The sequence below is a fragment of the Pararge aegeria genome, chromosome 17 (genome assembly GCF_905163445.1).
Source record: "Pararge aegeria chromosome 17, ilParAegt1.1, whole genome shotgun sequence".
Taxonomy (NCBI): Eukaryota; Metazoa; Arthropoda; class Insecta; order Lepidoptera; family Nymphalidae; genus Pararge; species Pararge aegeria.
The window spans coordinates 1,809,141-1,829,978 of NC_053196.1; the positions used below are offsets into that span (position 1 = coordinate 1,809,141).

The 20,838-nt window shown below is 36.8% G+C and overlaps 1 protein-coding gene across 1 annotated transcript in view; it reads right to left on the reverse strand.

The window, feature by feature from the left end:
- The window catches only part of LOC120631008 (bone morphogenetic protein receptor type-1B), a 204,057-nt gene that overhangs the window by 119,661 nt on the left and 63,558 nt on the right, over positions 1-20,838 (reverse strand). The window lies entirely within an intron of this gene.

A 20,838-nucleotide genomic window follows, 5' to 3' on the forward strand; every position in this document is an offset into this window, starting at 1 on the left:
TTTCGTGGACGAAGGTTATTGTCTTTTGGGGCACGTATACAACACAATCGGTTATGAAGATCTGGAGCATCGACATCTCTTCGTAAGATTTAGCACATTATTGACGTGGCAACATCTTACAATTCAATGGAGCCGGCTGCACGCACGAAAAAACATGACGTATGCGGCGTTACCTCGCTCTGAGGCGTTCCATTCAAGGCTTGAAGTGCAAGCGAGAGCGCGGAACGAGCGACAAAGAGGCACAGTCGGCCTCCGCGTTCGACATCTGTCTCTCTCCTACTTGAGTGAGCGATGCGTCCGCGTGGACAGCTTCTATACAATAATACATTTACATGTTTTCGGCAAGGATGAAGTGCAGTGAAAAGTGAATGTGGTGTCAATTGTTTATAGCAACGATAATATCTATCAAACAAATAAAATTAAAATTTTCTTTTGAAAAATGCAACCATTCCATCAGTATTTTCTTACGACGTTGTCACGTTCAACTATCGTCAGTAAGCCGACTTTACAGACAACCAATTTTTTTTTTAGTTGGTCGCAAGTCCGTTTAACCTCCAGGGAGTTGAACCATAAGCAATAAACTCATAGCAGCGCTAGCGCAAGTATCAAATAGTAGAACCTACCCCCTTTATTATCACACTTTGCCTCTGTAATATCGAACCCGTGACCTCCCACTTATAAGACCACAGCACTCAGCACTGCGCCATGAAGGTCTCCAAACACGTGACCGATTAAAAGGTATCAAATGACACGTATTGCCCGCATTAAAGAATTTCCACCGACTCAGTTGGCACCACAGCCGACCGCAACATTCCCGACGTCAAAAACAATATTAGCCTTAATGAGCGGCCGCGTGTGATTAATATTGGAAAATCACGATACTTGTATGATATCTAATGATACACTACAGTGTACAGATGATCTCTCTGGCGCCGCGGTCCATTATCTATCTATCTGTCATTATTATCATTCTTATAACATATTTATTTAGTAAAACCAACTACTAGTAGTTTTTTCTAGTCCGAGTTTCTACGCTGTGAGCTATGCGAATGTTCAGCTTATTACAGGTTTTCACAAAGTTTACAAATATGTAATTACAAAATCAATTAAGTCATACGATATTTTTATTTTGGTCTAGTGGGTGGCTTTGGGCGTGACTAGTTATCACCGTCCCGACAAAGACGAGCCGCTACGCGATTTAGTATTCCGGTGCGATGTAGAGTAGAGTAGAAACCGATTAGGGGTATGAGTACCATACTCCCTAACAGTTTAGCCCGCTACCATCGTAGCCTGCATCATCATATTAATAAAACTTTATTATAAAATATATGAACAAAAATATTTTACAAACTATTTGTACCTAATAAAAATCACAATATAATTTAAAACATAAAAGTCCAAGTTCAAAACAATCATCATCATCAATAGCCTCCTGTTGATGAAGAGCAAACCTCTAACAGGTCCGCTAACATCTTAGACTGCATCACCTCTCACCAGGTCCGATTGCACACAAGAGCGACACTGTAGAAGAAATATTATTTGTATTAAAAAAAAAAAAAAAAGAAACTAATAATGATAACGATGAAAAAAATGAATGCAAATTTTCGCCGAGCTTATAAATACACACGACGTATAGTCCATCGTGCTTTCTTAAAACCAGTCGTGGTACCGGAAGCGCGTCTTAACTCGTACACGTCAGGCGGACTCTAATTAGGCGACACTAGCCACATATTCACTTCTTAGTATCGCGTCTAGGGTTGGCAGCGTTAAATCAACTAAAAAAAATACGGGGTTCTCAACTCCAAACGTATGTAAACGCATGCGGAGTACTCAAATAAAAACACAGCTTCAGATATTAAATAAAATAATATGATTAAAGCTAACAACGCTTGTCTGTTCTGACAGAGTTGAAAAGTATGCGCATTGAAGCATAAGTAAGATCAAAACACCAGGCACCATTTTTAACCTATATGCCAACCTGACCTTATCACTCGTTCGTGACACTTAAGAGTTATATATTTATATATATTAGGGTGGCGCAAAAAATTTTTAAGAGGTCACTCCAAATTTTTTTAAATTTCGAAAATCGTCGAAAGTCGATTTTTTTTTTTTTTTAAATTTTTTTTCTCGTTACGGTATAATTTTATAGACCAAAAAAAAATAAGTTTCTGAAAGTTTCAGTTAAAAATTTTAATTTTGAAAGGTCGCTCATAATTTTTTTTAATTTATTAGTAAATGACTTTAGATTTTTTCGAGTGACCTTTTAATATTAAAATTAAAATTCCGGCCATTTTTTTTCCTTTATTTAGTACAATAATCTATAAAAATACACCACGAGATGAACTAAAAAATCAAGGATAACAAAAAAAACACAATTTTTTTCTAATTTTATCATTTTATTTAATCAACTATAACATTTTAACAGTATTTTAATGTAAATAAAAATTTGGAGTGACCTCTTAAAAATTTTTTTTTGAGCTGTCCTTTGGAGAGGGCTCTTAAAACATTAAAAACTAACATTTTTTCATCCGAGACTCAAAAAAAAAAAATAGTCGTTTTTTTGCGCCACCCTAATATATATATATATATATACCGAACAAAGAAAATTACAAAATATATATATATATATATATATCACAAAGCAATGTGAGATGGTTAACGAAAAAAAAACAAAACGGCTAAGTTTGTTGTGGGCATCTTAGACCGAGGCGCGTTTGGAACCCTCGTAACTTTGGTGTAAAGTTGACGAATTTAGGTTATCGACATCAACTCACTTCTATGTCATATTTTACAGGTTATGTAAGCATCAAAAGTGCCATCGATGTACCTATTTAAATAAAGAACTTACACTTACACTTTGACTTTGACTTTTAAACCTCTGGTTGATGCCCACAGAGCGTCATTTTGTAGGACGTATTCCATACCATCCGGTGGGTCATCTACTTTGTAATATGATATGAACTAACATTTGGAATAAATATAAATAAATAAAATATCCAAACAAACAAATTGAAATAAACAGCACTAAGAATCAGTTAGGATTAAATAAATAATATCGATACGACAACTGTAGGTCTTGGTAGGAGGAATGTCAATGTCAGTGTTGGAAAAAAGGGGAATAAAGGGGAATAAGGGGGAATTAACCGGTGATGGTGGAATAACAAGCATGGTTAACACTTAAAAGATCAGTTGGTCGAAGTTGAAAAGCTCATTTTTTTCTCTTACACCTAATTATGAAAAGAAATAATTGTTTATAAAGGAAAGTAAACCGATCAACCAGTTTAATTGCGAGTCATTGTAACGTACTTTATTACAAACTACAAGTTGCTAACGATATTGGATATGAGTATTAACACATTTACATTAAACCTTGTTGCTAGAAGCTAATACAAGCACCATTGTGACCAAATAATAATAACGGTTAAAGTTTAGGCATGATAATTAAACTTTATAAAACTATTCAAACCTATTAAGTCGGCAGGTACTATGATAAATTATAAGTACCTGCTGTAAATAAAGCGGAAGTAAAGTATTAGTATGAAAAATATTTACCTAGTAGGTAACTAAAATGAATCTCGAAGTACAAAGTAAATAAATAACTCTTAAATATGTGCAGTGTATTTTATTTATGTGAGCCTAACCCAATATTGGACGACCGAGTGGCGCAGTGGGCAGCGACCCTGCTTTCTGAGTCCAAGGTCGTGGGTTCGATTCCCACAACTGGAAAATGTTTGTGTGATGAACATGAATGTTTTTCAGTGTCTGGGTGTTAATCTGTATATTATAAGTATTTATGTGTATTATATTCATAAAAAAAAATATTCATCAGCTATCTCAGTACCCATAACACAAGCTACTTAACTTTGGGGCTAGATGGCGATGTGTGTATTTCTAACACTTGTAAGCCAATCATTGCTATAAAAAATATACGCTTATGTGTAGACAACCCTATTCGCATTTGAGCTTGGCACAGTGCTGTCAGACCGCCACTGAACAGTTATAATCTGCAAATGGACATCTTATTTCTACTCATTTGGGCAGTTCCCACGGTCCAGGCATCCCATCAAGAAGGAAATGTTAAACTAAACATAATGATAGCATAAGGAAATCATATATCATAGCCAATTTATATAACTTCGTCATCATTTTTGGCGGTTTGCTGCGAATTTTGGTTGGAATTAAAAAGTATTTATGGTGAATTATGGTTTTCTTAATATCATGAATAATGTGAACATCCCAGAGCATTGCTTCCCTGAGACAGTTTTACGTACTTAACATTTACATTATTAAACTAAACTACTAACTAAACTACTTAACTTTTCGCTGTATTTTTGTAGTTTTTATAAGCATCTTTATGCTAACTTACTAATAGTATTATTTTAATATTATTGACTCTCTGGTTTCAGAATTATAATCCTTATTTTAAAAGATTTAACGTACCTATTTCGTATTGAACTGTAATTTGAAAATAATAATTTTTTCATCCAAATGTTTTCCTTCACGTTTAAAACAACTGATACTTAATTGCTTAGAACGCACATAACTCCAAAAATTAAGAGGTACTATGAAACTCAATACCCCCGAAAGGTAAGTCGAAGTCCTAACTACTTGGCTAAAAGTAAAAACTATTTTTATATCGCAGTAGAGTTGTAAAAAGTTTTATTATGATCTCACTAACGGTCCACTATAGGGCACGGGTGGCATCGAAGAATGAGACATTACACACCTTTGAGAATATTATGGGCAACTCTCAGGCATTCAGTTTTTTTTTTGCTACACGTCCGTACACGTATTCCTTCACTGTTAATTATGTATGAATGCTTATTTGTATATCATGGACTTCAAGAAAGTATCGCAAGGCTTCTATCCGAAATACAGATAGGTCCTTCTTTAAAATCGCGTGGGAACATTGTTATGATGTCCATTTTCAAATATCCAAATACTCGACATCTGAGAATAGTGCAACTGCACTTTACGGATTCCGTAACGCATAAGCAATTTATGCTAACTAAGTAATTCGCGCACACCCTTCTACTCAGAGCCACGAACTTGCCGCACAAGGCTACCGGAAACCAGGCGTTTGGACTACTCATAACTTTAATCTCACCTTTAATTCACAAAGCAAATGTATATAATTAACTAGCTGTTGCCCGCGACTTCGTCTGCGTTTGATTTTGTTTTTAAAGTATTCAGTATCGCTAAGCTTTAAATGAGTATAGTAGTATATATATATATATAACATGTGACTGCCAATTAATTATAGACAAATAATTTGAAATAAAATAAAATTGCGACTATAATTAAAGATCTAAGCTCTTTAATTATAGTCGCAATTTTATTTCTTCTTCTTAAGTTGGACCAGACTGCTCACGGTGTACCAATTTAATTTTAAATCGGTTAAGTAGTTTAGGAGTCCATCGCGGACAAACATCGTGACAGGAGATTTATATATATTATTAAGATAGATAAATAGTATTTTGTAACGGTAATAAATCTGATAAATACGGTACCCCGAGACGCGCGTCTAATAACAAGTATTTTTTTCCTATAGGTAGAGACTTAAATCCGCTAATTCTTCTACTTTACTTTACCCCGACCCAACGCGTCGTATCGCCCGCCCGTAGTACTTCTTTTGGTCGCCTCTAATGGGTCGTAAGTTAATGACGATGACGTGATTTATTTATAACCTTTTTTACGAATTTGGTTTTCAAATGCAGCACAGGCAGGAGACAAAAATTATATCCCCCGATTATATCCCCTGATATAATTAAAGTGTCCACCTGGTAAAGGAGAAGGAGAAGGAGAAGTTAACTCCCGTTTATTATAACACATATATTATTTCCACTTGTGCGCCAGTGCTCTGGGAGCTGATAAAGCTGTGGAAGAAGATACATTTTATCCTATCCCCGGGGAGATTATTGTCTCCAGCACAGCACATGCTTGGCGTGCTGGTGGACATAGATTAAAACAACAAAATTGAAACAAACATAATTTTTTTTTTTTTTTTTAATAATAGACACTAAACTACCATTGATACTTGAATCATGGCCAGCCCGCTTCATCACTGTCTGTACATTTCCCGATTGTCGCGTCGACGCTGCGATCGCTTGCGCATCAGAACCATAGCCGTGCGATTCCGAAATCCTGGGTTCGATTCCCGGGTCGGGCAAAAAAATAATGTGTAACTTTAAAACCCCCGTAGTTTGGAAATTATAGGGTTTAGAGTGATTAGAGTGTGCCATGTCGGAACTGCCGTCGGACTCCTATCGGACTATGAGATTAAGGAAATAAAGAGTGCAACTGTCTTTGCACACACACACACCTGTGCACTATAATTTATTTATTTATTTAAACTCTTAATGTACACCACATCAAGTTCAGAAAAACCAAAAAACAAAGAAAAAACACTTCAAGTAGGTATGTAGTAGGGATACAAAAGGCGGCCTTATCTCTGTAATATATAATGTTACGCGTAGTTGGAAAATCTCTCTGGAGATGTATGTTGAGCTTTTAGTGACAGAGACGTTATTTCTTCGCAGTGCGAGCACTTATGATGCGTACATATTCGTAACCTTAAGAATAGTGTTCCAAGCGCCGGTTACTTTGCTGGGTGTTATTATTTGTTCACCATCACCATCTAACATTGTAAATTAAAATTATTAGAAGAGCAACCTGGTTAAGCAATAATTCACACCCAAGCTTTTTTATCGGTTGCGTTATCCGTTGCACCGCACTACTTTTCTATAATTAAGTAATTAATGAAATAAAGACATCACAGTAACACACAGTAAGTAATTTTAATCTATAGGACTACTAGCGGTCCGTCAGAAATTCGTCCGCGTATAAGTAAACCTTAAACGATAAGACTTATGCTGAAAGATAGTCATGATCATTTCCACCACCAAGCAGCATTGCTGTGTTCCGGTCTGAAGGGCGTGGTTTCCGGTGTAATGCACGTGAGGCTTATATCTACGTGATCAAATCAGTAATGAAGAGATCCGTAGACGAACTAAAGGTACCAACATAGCTCAGCGGGTCGAAGCTGAAGTGTCAATGGGCAGGGCACATAGTTAGAACCGATGGACGTTGGGGTTGCTGGAATGGAGACCCCCGTAAACGCAGCGTAGGTCAGCCTTCCACGAGGTGGACAGATGACATCAGGCGAGTCGCTGGGAGCCGCTGGAGGCAAGCGGCCCAGGGCCGTGTATTGTGGAACTCCCAACAAAAGACCTATGTCCAGCAGTGGACGTCAATTGGTTGAAATGATGATGATGATGATGACAGATTGACTCAGGTCAGGACTGTACTTTCTAGCAGGTCTTCTTTGCATCGCAAACCGAACTTTCTGATTATTTATAACCATAGATATCTATTTCTAACTACCCTCCAGTGCATTATAATAAATATCTTGGTGTCGGCAGTCGGTGGGTACTTCGTCACACTGAATCTGTCCTCGATGAGAAAATTGCATTGCCCCGTCTCTTGATTACATTCTAAATAGTGATTGGAGAACATGTCCATAATATGTCTAAACTAAATCGGAAAATCAGTTCACTTTGTGTTATGCAAAAAAAAAACCGATTTTCCGATTTAGTTTAGACATATTATGGACATGTTCTCCAAACCACAGACCATCGAACCTTTCAGACCACAAAGTGATCTTGCTTGGTGTCTTAAACATGGCGGATAGGACTTTCCTGGACAAGCTCTGACCTGCTCAGAAAGCTCTACTACCAGTGGCGCGCATAGAGGGTATGCACAGGGTTTGCAGATAATATTAAATTAGGAAAATCTCCAGTACCTTTTCATAACTCTCTCAACGCCTATCCTTAAGTTTTTCTTCTGGAGACTCGTACTGGACATTTTCTTTATTTTATATCATCTGCATACCCTTTGCATACCCTCTATGCACGCTACAGTCTACTACTGCTATTCTTCTACTAAAACGCATCTTATTCTGATCAGGCTTTTTAACAAAACCACGAATCGCGTATCATCAGTCAACTCGGTAATAGAGGGTTCGCCCCTAACATAACCGCAATGAGAAATAAGCGCAAACATGTCCTTGGGGTGAGCTGCCTAAAGTTGTTAGCACAGGAACAATTTATCACGAAGATTAATGCGAGTTTTCCATTACCATAAAACAGAAGTTTATTAATTTATCAAGCCTGCGCAAATATTGTTTGGATATATTATGTGATCTGTCATATTTTTTTGACTTTGTGCAGGGTTTTTTTTTTAGTTCTAAAATGTAGACAGTTTTATAATGTTCATGGATAATGTTTATTAATATATAAGTAAGTTCGTTTATATATGTTTATTATGTATACATATAACCTATACAATGACAAGATAGATTGGAAGCAGCCAGCCTCGCTCTCATCTCCCGCAAGATAGCAAAATGATTGTAAATGTTGATGTTGGAAAAGAGTTTCTTGGCTCTTCTCGGTAGAATCTGCTTTCCGAACCGGTGGTAGAGTCAGTACAAACATACAAACTTGACGTTTCAAAGGTGCTTATAAAGGAGCCCTACTTGAATTTGACATATATAGTCTCAATATTTATGATTAAAATATTATTTTTTTAAATTATGCATGTATTTAGTGAGTATATTTTTTTAAAATAAATAAATATATATATACTACGACCTCTCCATCTAGTCCCAAAGTAAGCATAGCTTGTGTTATGGGTGATGATGAATGATGAATATTTTTCTATGAATAAAATATACATAAAACATGAGGGGTGATGATAAGATTGGTTATATAATGCGGTGCGAAGCCGAAAGCTGCTAAAACTATTAGCTAAACATTATAATTATTTGAAACATTCTGGCACAATCTACCTATCTATTGAAATCCGAATGAAAATCCTTCTAAAAGTTTCTTAGATTCACACACACATGTATGTGCTGCTAATAAAATACCCATTCAATAGCTCATATCGTATCAAGACAAATAAGGAGTTTAGAGATGGACAAGACAAAACTAATGAATTAATAATACGTGGTTACTTATTACCACGTTGATGCAATTAGAAAGTTTCTCTAGGCGTGTAAATAGTTCCAACTTTTACGGACTAATTAAAAGTTCATATAATTGTAAGTGGTGGGCGTGTTGGATAGCATCGCATCTCGCTGTATTCTTTATTTCACGTAAGCAGTCATTAATGAAATATGAAGTAAAGCAGGGTCCACATTTGCTTGCGCGTAACCTTTCTTCCGGCACTAACTCTATAAACGGCGGGCCAAACCAGTTACAAATTAAATAGGTATAAGTAGACGACTTATGGCATTGAAAAGTGGTCACTAATTATAAGGTCTAAAAAGGCTCGGGGTCATTCAGCGTGCGATGGAAAGAGCTATTTGGAGTATATCTAGAAGAACCAGAGTTACCGAAATAGCTTAACGAGCCGCGAAGCTGAAATAGGCGGGGCTCATAGCTCGAAGAACCGAATATTGGGGTCCCGAGGTGCTAACCTCCGACGAGGTGGACAGATGACATCAAACGACTCACAGAGAGCCATTGGACCCAAGCGGCATAACACCGTGGTATTCGAAACGCCGAACGCCGGACTTGCCTAAATCCGACTATTCCATTTACCCCAACCATAAGTTCCTAACTTTTCATAGTTCCGTATTAATAAACGACATCGAGCTAAGAACACTCATCAACTTACGATCTTAAGCACGGATTGACATGAGAGCCTGACCTTAGCTAGAAGTCTGTTTATAAATATAGGACTTATCACACGGATGGCGATTTTGGAATGACATTTTCCCTCATTTCTACGAGCTCAACGTTTAGTAGAGCTTCACTCGTCTCATCCCTTGTTATTCCGTGGCAATCATTTTGATTAGGGGATACACAATGCTTAAAATAGCGATTGTTTTACTCCTAGCTGTGTGTGGACCCCGCTTTACAAGTATGCATCGTTTACATGTAATGACACGCAGATAAAGTATTTTTTAATTGGCAGAGGGGACTCATTTGCATTTGGAATCACTTGTTTTATTGAGCGGCGATTGAGAATTAATTTATTTTATTATTGTGATTAATTAGATTTTAGCGGCTGCTGGTTGATTTAGAACGTGTCGGACACCGGTATTTATAAGTAACACACACCATGCAATATTTTATATTACTATGCTACGTCAATTAAATGAAGCGGATTAACTCACAAATTTTGTTCTTTACCGATTTGAAATTTACGCCTATAATAAGAACAGTTGGAGAGAGTGACATGTGATATTTTATTTCGAGAAAAAATATTTCTTACTTAAAAAATGTTTTTTCTTGAATAAGTCAGAAGAAAACGCTACGAAAAAGCTGCTAAATGTTGCGTTATACGTTTTACTATGTACCTTGATAAATTGCCTTTTGTAAATCCAAAAGTTTTAAACATATTTAAATTCAAAAAGACGAAGGTCTTAATGTGTCTGAACCGCGAAATTGATTTTTAAAGAGCGGTTGATTTCATTACGAAAGAGATAGAACAACTTTGGCAGCCTTTAATAAATCTATCCTTTAATAGCGCGGGTAAACAACGTCTTACGAAATACTGTTGATGGGTGCATAAGTCTATTTCATAAAGAATCACCCTGTAAAAATATTAAATCAAAAAAAGCATATTTGATTTTTCCATACAAACTAATTCAGTGTTTACTTATGACAATCCTATTGTAGATAAAACACCGACACACACATAGTACCTACGTTACGTGACGCCTACCCAAAAAAGTGGGCTGTATCTGATATCTTTCAGTAAAAACTAAAGCATTGGTTTACTCAAAAACTATTAGCGTTTCGGTTTCATCATCATATATCATCACATCAACCCATTACAGGGCAAGGGTCTCCTCCCACAATGAGAAGGGGTTACGGGGGACGCTGGCCCAGTGCAGATTCGTGTACTCCACACACCTTCGAGAACATTATGAAAAACTCTCAGGCATGCATGCAGGTTTCCTCACGATGTTTTCCTACACCGTTGTAGCAAATGATGTTTTAATTTAGGTTTCACCTTAGCGAAAGTCCGAGGAGGTCTACTGAAGACCGACGGCTGGTATCACACGGTCCGGCGTAAGGTAGGATAGCTAATTACGGGCGCACGTAGATGACGGAAACCAGGACGCGTACAACTGATAATTGTTTGTAATGTGTCCCACGACTCGCAGGGGCCCGCTATGCACTAGCCGGTGGAATTACAAGTGGCCCGCAGTACGCCACCATTGTTGCTTTTGATTTGCCACCGCGTGTTTTCCACCCTAATAATTGGTCATTTTACATGCGCAAGTGAAATAACCAAAGCTTTCTGGACACACATAGAGCACTCTCTTACAATTTTATGCTAAATTAAAATAGAATTCATTTATTTCAAGTAGGACTAATTATGAGCACTTTTGAAACGTCAAGTCTGTCTGTTACTCTGCCGGTTCAGAAGGCAGAAACTACCGAGAAGAAGTCGGCAACAAACTCAGCAGTTGCTCTTTTCCAACATTAACTATTTACATTGTTAATTTTAACATTCATTGTGAGAGATGAAAGCGGAGCCTTGTCATTAAGAAATTCATCTATTGTATAGCAACCACGCTGTATATGGTATTTTAACATATTCTTTAAAATAGGTCATAAGTAAATCTGTATTGCTAAGATAACGTTAACTTTGTTTAACGTTATAGCGAGGTTTATAGTGCTATTCGTCTAGGAAATTATGATATATGTACTTTCTTACAACATGGTATTTTTTTGCTAACCGACTTCTGAGATAGTTGTTATACTTACCAACTAAAAAGTAAATAAATTTTGGTATAAATGAAGCTTGAATACTACGTGTTACGACTAGCTTCCAGTTACGAGACTTCTGTGATAGAAAATGTGAATACATGCGTGATGTTACGTTGTTTGATTGCGTTTATAATGCATATTATTTGCTGTAATTTTTTGAAGTGTTTCGTTGAAAATCTTCATGAAATTTAAATAGGATCAATTCATTTTATGAAACACCCTTTTAACAAGAGAACTTTAATTGAAAAAAATTCTTTAAATGAAGTAGGCAGTTATGCCCGAACATACATAAAAATAAATATGCGAATTACATAAAAAAAAAGATGAATAACTGTACTCGAAATAAGCCAACTCAAACCTCTTACGCCTTGATTTGTAAGATGAAGACACATACCTGAAACAATAATAAGTTACATTAATATTCGAATGTAAAAAAAACGGGTAGGTATATACGTAATGCGGAAGACTTTTTTCTCCTTCTTTCTTAACCCCACGCTGAGTAGGGTCGGCACAAAATGACTTCCTTTCACTTACTTCTATTGGCCATAAAAAGTACCAAATTCAAAATTTCAAGTAGGCTTACTCTTTAAGCACTTTTGAAACTACCACCGGTTTCGGAAGACAGACTCCACTAAGGAGCCGCCAAAACTCAGCAGTCGCTCTTTCCCAACATCAACGATTTGCAATTTAACATTTATTTTCCTATCTTGTGATTATTCATTGTAATGTCAACATCTCCTGAGAATGCTCCGGTTTCTGAGCGAAACGTGCGTAGAGAGTACATTGCCGAAGTTCTGTTTGGTGTGGAGTATAAGGATTGAAGAAATTAAAAATTACACCGAACAGATTCGCAGCTCTACGTATAACATAAAGGAAAAGAAATAGTAAGGAGTATTCAGTAAACAATGTAGACATGCAAAGGCGGCCTTATTACTGAAAGCAATCTCATAGAGGCAACCTCTGTAGACAGGATTTACAGCAAGAAAACGGGATAGTGCCAAGAGTGATATATATACATAAAAGCCAAAATGTATAGATGCAAATACGTAGATAATTTAAATAAATATACGTAATATATAAATATAAAATATACATAATATATTTAAATATGTAACATACATAGTATACAAACAATAATATAGAATCTACTGTAATTATTAGTATAAGATTTGACACTATTATAATATTAAAATTAAACTCAATATGCTCGGACGATTTGAACCGTATAAAAACGACTGTATGTTCCTATACGGTCGTTTTTCTTTTATGGTTACAAGTACAGAATAACCACCTCTATTTGAAGTAGGTTACGTAATAAAAGCTATAATAAAGGCCATAACAGACAGACAATAGCGCAAACAAAACGTTAACACGCGCACGTCCGGGCAGGCGGGACTTCAAAGGGATCAGTTCCTTTGTGAGATAAAAGTTCACGTTTCCTGAAACTTGTCGACGTCTAAACATTTCATGTAGCTTTCATCCGACTGCAACAAGGAGGGTAATGTTTTGAGTATCATCATCATACGGCCTATAACAGTCCACTGATGGTCTAAAGGCCTCTCCCAATGGGAGGGTTTGCCCATAATCACCACGCTGGGCAGGCGGATTGGTGATCACAGTAGTAGCACAGAGTAGTTATAATTATCCCTTATCGGTTTGTAAGAAACATTGTAACCTAATGGCTAATGGCACGTCCTCATCTGCAGGGTGGTCCAGACCATTCAGAAATAGCACAATTCCCTAATTGTCCCTATAGGGGATCGAACCCGGGACCTCTGCATATAGGACCACAGCGCTCACGACTTAGTCACGAAGGTGGTCAAAGAAATGTATTAAAGCAAACCAGAAGTAGTTAACACATTTCTTGAGGATGCAGCAGCAGATCCGGCGGATAAATTCTTTTAAGAAAAATAGGCGTAGAAGTTAGAAAAGAAAATGGGTCAGTAAAAGCGACGTCGTTATTTTGCATGTCAAACACATTTAATTAAAAAATATGACACGAAGAAGTTAATAACTCAGAGAGATTAACATTATGACGGCAATAAAGTCTGGATAAGAAAAAAAAAATGGGGGCGAGGCTGAAAAATAGACCTTTTTACGAGCATCTAAATCTGAAATACTGGGCGGTATTAAAATATATACGAGCGTAAAACGCATTAAAGCGATGTTTATTTCGTTAACACAGTCGCGTTCTGCCATCGAGAGAAACAAATATCTTGTAAAAGCCGGAGTTCAGAACGTTACAAGCAGTTTTGTTGTAAAACTTTCGTCGCCGGGTCGTTTCGGTGTCGCTTGAGCAAATTGTCATTTTTGGAAGTTGAAAGACTAACTTTTTGCGTCAAAACTCGTTCACTACATTAAGCATTTCATTACCATTTTCATTATATACACTGGCTGTTGCACATTGGGTAGGAGCTTAACTTCACTTTCGAGGGCCGAGTTCGAATCCCAGCACGCACCTCTAACTTTTCTAAGTAATGTGCGTTTTAAGTATTTAAATATATCACTTGCGTCAACGGTGAAAGGAAAAATAGTGAGGAAACCTGCATGCCTGAGAGTTCTTCATAATGTTCTCAAAGGTTGGTGGAGTCCACCATTCCGCACTGGGCCAGCGTGGTGGACTACGGCCTTAACCCCATCTCATTCTGTGAGGAGACCCGTGCTTTGTAGTGGGTAATAGGTTGATGTGATGATGATGACGCTGGCTGTACTCATCTGTTCCAACCGCGTCTTATTGACAGGCGATTGGCGCAGTAGGCAGCGACCCTGCTTTCTGAGTCCAAGGCCGTGGGTTCGATTCCAACAACTGGAGAGTGTTTCGTGTGATGAACATAAATGTTTTTCAGCGTCTGGGTGTTTATCTGTATATTATAAGTATTTATGTGTATTACATTCATAAAAAAAATATTCATCAGCTATCTTAGTACCCATAACACAAGCTACGCTTACTTTGGGGCTAGATGGCGATGTGTGTATTGTCGTAGTATATTTATTTATTTATTATTTTATTTGATTATACCTTCCTCAATAAAAAAAAACAGTTTCCCTGACCGATTTCGGCCACGGCCAATCTTCAGAGATTTTTCAACTACACAGAATATTTTATAGTGCACGAGGCTGTGCCGCAATACAGGTGCACTCATTATTCCCTCACTCTTGTAGTCCGACGGGACGGCAGCTCCGATACGACCGGAAAGAGATCAGGCGCAGTTCCGACAGCTGGACGTGCCCTTCCGAGGCGCAGGAGTGGTTCACCGCCAACTTCAAAACTCCCAACTAGTATTAAGAATTTCTCGATACAAAAACCCAATAGTCATTATGCTAAAACCTCCTGATCTGCAGTCTAATAGGATAAACACGATAACAACGAGTCCCCAATAAATAGGTTAGGTATGTAACAATAAACTTTCTTTACGAATTGTAGCTTTCTGAGATTAGCGATATCATACGTACAAATTTGTCAGTTTTAACATCAGCCTAAATAACCTACTGCAGGTCTAGAAAGACAAGAGGTATTCAAAGTAAGCTTTTACGAGTAATTATATTAGCATATTTAATTAATGCACAGTTTAGTTACGCACCAGACGAGCTCTGGCTTAAATACAATTCAAAATTCATTAATTTCGAGTATAACACTTTGGAAGGTCAATAACTCAGCATTTTTAATAATTTTACAATTTTAACAATCATTTTTCTATTTCGTGTGTAATGAAAACGGAGAGGCCTGCTTCCAAGTAACCGTGTCTTAAGAAATTCGAGAATTGTATCAACTGTACAGAAATTATAGAAAAAGCTCTCCTAGGTTTCTCTAGGCCAACAATTAGTGATATATTGATTGGAATATTTACTAGTGTATATTCCAATTAATTTAATCAAATAGCCAATCCTTCTATTCAACATCTTCAACTTGGTGAAACGAAAACATCGAAAGACGCAATCTTCAAAGAAAACATTAACCACAACTTATTATGACATTTGATCTAACAAGTAAATAATCCATGAGCAAGTTAATAAATTATTCATGATAACCTAGCCTGAATTGTTGAGGATAACATTAATCTGTGAATAGAATCTATGAATTTAGTATGAAGCTACATAATTTCAATGGTAAAAGGGCGGCTTGAGATACGTAAGGTCAAAAGCTACTTTTATACGTTTACAACAACACATATTATAACCTCTTAAGTACAAAAATAATTATTGAAATCGGTTACATTTATATAATAATTTGTCGGAGTTATTGTGTAAAATCCTCTAACACTTTCATCCCCTCTCCCAAAGGAACCGAGCTTAATGTCGGGATAAAAAGTATCCTATATTACTTCTAACACTTCCAAGAATATGTGTACAACGTTTCATGAGGATCCGTTAAGTAGTTTTTGCGTGAAAGCGTAACAAACAAACTTACATTGACAAACAGTTCAAAAATTTAAAAATTAAAAAAAAATTTAAATTTTTGAACTTGAAGTGGAAAAGTAATCGTTACAAAATCTGTTTTTCGTTGTGTTCCTGGATATTCCATGTCATCAACACCTATTATAAATCTCATTTACTTATTCATTTCATTATTTTTCAAAACCAAGACACCAAGAACCTAAAAACATAAAATTTGACACAGAAATAAGTTTATTGGGAAAGATGGAGATGTTTTCAATTATCCTTTTTAAAGCCGGTGGTTTCATGTGTACCTAAAAAACGATAAAACCATATCTACTTTTTCATCTTAGAAGGTTAGAATTATTAATGACGACGAAGTAGTGACGGTAGATTAGTAGACAGACGTTTTTTTTTATGTAACCATTGATGGACCAAGCAAATGGCTCGTCTGGTGGTTAGAGTAAAACCATCGCCTAAAAACATGGCAAAACTAAGAATACGTCTTGCAATGTGCGGCCCTGTGTCCATCAACATCAGCTTAAGATTACAGCCTCCTACCCGAACTGATCTGTGCCAGGTTTCAGGAAAAATCCCAATAACGTCCCCCGCTTTGGAGGAACCTGGAAACTCTTACACACACTATTTAATATCAGGTAAGTCTATCATGTTATGTACAACATAGGTAATTAGTGCTTGCATTTGCTTATACATAACTAAATGTTCAGGTTAGCTACAACAAAAAATACACATAATAAGTACTTATAAGCCGTAAGTTCGTGGTTGATTTATGTATTATGATATCCTAGACACAGATATCTAGTTAGGAGTCAAATATTCACCCAAACATATGGCCAATTATTCTTTTTAAGTAAAAATTTTACGTGTATATAAATTAATTTGAATAACCTGGGCTGTAAGTGGGTTAAATGTATAACTAATGTATATGTACTTAAATAAATAAATAAATAAAATAAATAAATAAATTGTGCCAGAAAGGATACCCAACGGATTACCTAGAAATCTTTATTTATCTATTTTCCTACGTGAACACAGTGAAATACAAGTCCATAAAAATGCGATACATTTACGCCTATGCCCTTGCTTCGTCAAAATCCATATAAGGACGACTAGTCCAAACAACTAGCATTGTTAAATAAGATGTAGTGTAACCACTTCAACATAATAAAAACAAAGCCATATTTCGTCGTTTTTTTTTAATTTTCCAGTAATTACCAAACTATTAATGCATACAAGTAAATTTTACAGCAAATGTAATTCAGCATTTGTGTATATCAGAAATATTGAAAGAACTAAAATGGAACCTTGGGAAACACCATGTTAGTTAATAATGAATGTTGGTCGACTCCTTACTGAAGCTTGTTAAAAAAACTACACTTTTAAAATTTAAGAAATTTTATAATGTTTTGCCGAATGGTGCCTTTATCGAAAGAAAAACAAATTAAGCAAATAAACTAAGAAACCATAGAGAAATAGGTGTAGGTATTATTGTGCACCACCTTGGGAACCTTCTGCTTATTATATTTGTATATATCGTTACAAAAAAACATATTACCTTAAAACATGTGATCTAGTATGAAACAAAGTAACCAAACGATAGTAACCATTCTAGACTACGATTAAACTGTGATTGGAAGTGTGTTCTAGAACCTAAAGTCTTACCAGAGTCAATAGGTGTTCTTATTTCTAATCCTGGAACCCTGGCACGTAACAATATTATGGTATTTATCGAAGAGAAAATCTATGATAACTAACATCTGGGGCGGATATCTTGTAAGTTAATAATAACTCGGACCAAGTCTTCGAGTGTACTAAGCGTTAAAGTACGTAATTATTGTCACATGGTCCACCTGACGGCGCACGGCTGTCGGGCGTCACGTAATGACCGTAGAGCGACATTGTTGTGGCGAACAATTACTGCATAACCGGACTGCTTGCCGTTTACGGTAACATTGTATCTAACAGCGAGAGGTTCAGACGCGGCAGTTATTCCACACGGACGCAATGAAATATTTCCCCGGCTAAATTTGTTTTGTGCTTTTCTTAGACCAGACCGCGTTTGGAAACCTCCTAGCTTTAGCTTTAAGTTAGCGTTTAAAATAGAATAACATATCTGTACGGTTAACAACAACAGATTCAGACGCAGCAGTTTTCCCACAGTCTAAAACGCAACGAAAATGAAATGCAACTGCGAGACATTAGTCTAAACGACTAACGTGCAAGAGAACAACAAGAGATTCAGACGCGGCAGTTTAGCTAGACTCAGACGCAACGAAAATGAAATGAGACAGCCATACAATAGCGCTTACACTAAAATTGTATCTGTGCATATAACAACAAAAGGTGCAGACGCAGCAGGTTTTCCAGTCTCGTTTTCTCAGTAGAGTTTACAGAAATATTTTATAACAATAAGAGCTTTGGACAAGGCTTAACAACGCACAATCTAAGCGTATCAGACACATCTGAAATTAATTGCGCCCATGATATTGTTGCGTTTAAAATAACATTCTTATACGTACGGATGCACGTACGGATAACTACAAAAACTTTGGACGCGGCTTTTCAACGCGCAATTTAAGCGTCTCAGACGCAACTAAAATGATCAAGAAGTTGCAACCGCGGTACTGTACTTTACTACTAAAATAACCTCCGCAGGGATAAGGATAAAAGCTTAAGAAGTGGCGTAATCTGAGCGCCACAAACGCTTCAAGGACAAGCAGGGAGCGCGTAGTTCAGTTAACGATATTGCGTCTGTAAGGATAACAACAATACTTATATAAAACGGGTTATATTGGATAAGGAATCGATGCAGATCTAATAGGATTTTTCAAAGATAGAGGTTGCAATTCCTGACTGTAAGATTGCGACCCAGCTTTTTAAGTTCAAGGCTGTGGGGATGTGGGGTCGATTCGCACAACTGGAAAATGTTTGTGTGATGAACAAATGATTTTTTTTCAGTGGCCGCGTGTTTATTTAAGTATAAATGTTTGTTAATGTATATTATTCATAAAAATATTCTTAACACAAGCTAAGCTTACTTATTATTTATTTGGTTAAAACCTTAGCTTTCTTGAGATCAAAAGTATCCTATGTCCGAATCCAAGACACAAACTAACTCCGTTTCAAATTGCGTCAAGATGAGTGTGTTAGGAAATAGGGAAATACAGCATAAATATAGAATTTCCCGATTTCCTGTCAGGTGCAACGGTTGGGCAATGATACTAAATAAACAATCACACATACGAGTACTTTCGCATTTATAATTTTACAACATTAGTATAGAAGTATGGACCGAAGTCGGTTTTTTTACCCTTCCTCCATCAGCTCGCATTTACAATTCTGACACTTAAATCGCCACATTTAAGACTTAAAATCGTTGGAATTCCAAATGTGCAATGAGCCGCGCATTACCTACAGGATAGTATCCAATGAGTCGTGAACAGAGACTGGTTTACATAATAGTTTTTCTCTGGACGTATCCAGACGATGCTTTACGGTGATTAAACAATTACTTAACGTTTCATATGCCTTTAACTGTCTCTAATTACCTTACAAAAAATACATAATAATTTTCGATTAGTTTTGTACCTGAATGCACAATTACTTCTGGTGCATTCAAGTAATATTTCAGAGAAATATATTTGGGTTTCCTTATCGTGCCAACGAGAGCCTATAACAAACCACTCTGTATCTATGAATGTCTATCCATAGTCTGTCGGTCCGCCTGTGGGTTGTATCTCGTTAAGTTTCTGATGAGATGTATACGGCGGTAGCAGTAAAGCAATTGTGGATAGCCTATTACTGTATACTGCTGGACTAAAGGCCTCTCCCAAAGGGAGGGTTTGCCCATAATCACCACGCTGGGCAGAGGGTTGGTGATCGCCCACCACGTTGCATCAATAACAGTAGGCGTTGTTGTTGTTTGTTGTAACATGTTAGATTATAACCATGCCAGCACGGCTAGCATGGGCAGGGGACAAAAATGATATCCCCTGTCAAGGGGATATAATTAACGTGTCCACCTACTAAAGCACGGGATCACGGAACAGAAGAAGTTTACCTTCGTTTATTATTACAAACTACACACATATTTTTTGGATATTATTTACACTGGTGCGCCAGTGCTCTGAGAGTTAATAAAGCTGTGCGAGAAGATACATTTTTATCCTTTCCCATGGAAGATAATTACCTCTTGCCAATGCTAGCCGGGCTGACTGCTTTACATGCTCTCACAGGTATGCAGGACAATGCTTCTGAGACTTTCTTGACAGATAATATATCTTACAACATTTAGCAGGACCCGGGAATAGAGTCAATCCCAATCTGTAGCTTTACATTCTAACCGATACACATAAAAAAATATTGAAGTACAAAAGATTTCTGTACTGTTTTAAGTTTTGTAGCGTCTCTAGAAAGGCTTATAATGTTGCATGAATAATATGTATGTACAAACTAAATAGTACAGAATGTACCCGGCGTACCTTAACTGGTCGTAATTAACTCGCAAATGGATTTATGCGAGTAGAATTTTAACTACCTACTTCATGCTCGGTTTAGTGTTTAGCCCTAATTTATTAGCACAACCAACTATCTAAATAATATAACTAATCAAATGCGGGGATACAAGCAGGCGTTACTTTGCGGAATTCCATGATTT